Genomic DNA, 2,500 nt, shown 5'->3' on the forward strand with positions numbered 1-2,500 from the left:
CAAAATGTCAGCCATCTCAGCACCCTGGAACCCCCCGGGTGGCACAGGGCTGGATGGGGCTTTCGTATAGCAGGGAAGGTGCTGCCTCTCGCTTCGCTCGCTGTCCGCCGCTCGCCGCTCGCTTGCCCAGCCAAAAATGGCCAGTTTTGGCCCGTTTTTGGGCCGTTTTGGCCAGTTTTTGGCCTGTTTTTGCGTTGCGCGGTGACCGTCTTGAGCGGAGCAAAATGTCAGCCATCTCAGCACCCTGGAACCCCCCGGGTGGCACAGGGCTGGATGGGGCTTTCGTATAGCAGGGACGGTGCTGCCTCTCGCTTCGCTCGCTGTCCGCCGCTCGCCGCTCCCTCGCGCAGCCAAAAATGGCCAGTTTTGTCCCGTTTTTGGGCCGTTTTGGCCAGTTTTTGGCCTGTTCTTGCGTCGCGCGGTGACCGTCGTGAGCGGAGCAAAATGTCAGCCATCTCAGCACCCTGGAACCCCCCGGGTGGCACAGGGCTGGATGGGGCTTTCGTATAGCAGGGACGGTGCTGCCTCTCGCTTCGCTCGCTGTCCGCCGCTCGCCGCTCGCTCGCGCAGCCAAAAATGGCCAGTTTTGGCCCGTTTTTGGGCCGTTTTGGCCAGTTTTTGGCCTGTTCTTGCGTCGCGCGGTGACCGTCGTGAGCGGAGCAAAATGTCAGCCATCTCAGCACCCTGGAACCCCCCGGGTGGCACAGGGCTGGATGGGGCTTTCGTATAGCAGGGACGGTGCTGCCTCTCGCTTCGCTCGCTGTTCGCCGCTCGCCGCTCGCTCGCGCAGCCAAAAATGGCCAGTTTTGGCCCGTTTTGGCCAGTTTTTGGCCTGTTTTTGCGTTGCGCGGTGACCATCTTGAGCGGAGCAAAATGTCAGCCATCTCAGCACCCTGGAACCCCCCGGGTGGCACAGGGCTGGATGGGGCTTTCGTATAGCAGGGACGGTGATGCCTCTCGCTTCGCTCGCTGTCCGCCGCTCGCTGCTCGCTCGCGCAGCCAAAAATGGCCAGTTTTGGCCCGTTTTTGGGCCGTTTTGGCCTGTTTTTGGGCTGTTCTTGCGTCGCGCGGTGACCGTCGTGAGCGGAGCAAAATGTCAGCCATCTCAGCACCCTGGAACCCCCCGGGTGGCACAGGGCTGGATGGGGCTTTCGTATAGCAGGGACGGTGCTGCCTCTCGCTTCGCTCGCTGTCCGCCGCTCGCCGCTCGCTCGCGCAGCCAAAAATGGCCAGTTTTGTCCCGTTTTTGGGCCGTTTTGGCCTGTTTTTGGGCTGTTCTTGCGTCGCGCGGTGACCGTCGTGAGCGGAGCAAAATGTCAGCCATCTCAGCACCCTGGAACCCCCCGGGTGGCACAGGGCTGGATGGGGCTTTCGTATAGCAGGGACGGTGCTGCCTCTCGCTTCGCTCGCTGTCCGCCGCTCGCCGCTCGCTCGCGCAGCCAAAAATGGCCAGTTTTGGCCCGTTTTTGGGCCGTTTTGGCCAGTTTTTGGCCTGTTCTTGCGTCGCGCGGTGACCGTCGTGAGCGGAGCAAAATGTCAGCCATCTCAGCACCCTGGAACCCCCCGGGTGGCACAGGGCTGGATGGGGCTTTCGTATAGCAGGGACGGTGCTGCCTCTCGCTTCGCTCGCTGTTCGCCGCTCGCCGCTCGCTCGCGCAGCCAAAAATGGCCAGTTTTGGCCCGTTTTGGCCAGTTTTTGGCCTGTTTTTGCGTTGCGCGGTGACCATCTTGAGCGGAGCAAAATGTCAGCCATCTCAGCACCCTGGAACCCCCCGGGTGGCACAGGGCTGGATGGGGCTTTCGTATAGCAGGGACGGTGATGCCTCTCGCTTCGCTCGCTGTCCGCCGCTCGCTGCTCGCTCGCGCAGCCAAAAATGGCCAGTTTTGGCCCGTTTTTGGGCCGTTTTGGCCTGTTTTTGGCCTGTTCTTGCGTCGCGCGGTGACCGTCGTGAGCGGAGCAAAATGTCAGCCATCTCAGCACCCTGGAACCCCCCGGGTGGCACAGGGCTGGATGGGGCTTTCGTATAGCAGGGACGGTGCTGCCTCTCGCTTAGCTCGCTGTCCGCCGCTCGCCGCTCGCTCGCGCAGCCAAAAATGGCCAGTTTTGTCCCGTTTTTGGGCCGTTTTGGCCTGTTTTTGGGCTGTTCTTGCGTCGCGCGGTGACCGTCGTGAGCGGAGCAAAATGTCAGCCATCTCAGCACCCTGGAACCCCCCGGGTGGCACAGGGCTGGATGGGGCTTTCGTATAGCAGGGATGGTGCTGCCTCTCGCTTCGCTCGTTGTCCGCCGCTCGCCGCTCGCTCGCGCAGCCAAAAATGGCCAGTTTTGGCCCGTTTTTGGGCCGTTTTGGCCAGTTTTTGGCCTGTTCTTGCGTCGCGCGGTGACCGTCGTGAGCGGAGCAAAATGTCAGCCATCTCAGCACCCTGGAACCCCCCGGGTGGCACAGGGCTGGATGGGGCTTTCGTATAGCAGGGACGGTGCTGCCTCTCGCTTCGCTCGCT

Source organism: Musa acuminata, unplaced genomic scaffold (assembly GCF_036884655.1).
Source record: "Musa acuminata AAA Group cultivar baxijiao unplaced genomic scaffold, Cavendish_Baxijiao_AAA HiC_scaffold_1126, whole genome shotgun sequence".
Taxonomy (NCBI): domain Eukaryota; kingdom Viridiplantae; phylum Streptophyta; class Magnoliopsida; order Zingiberales; family Musaceae; genus Musa; species Musa acuminata.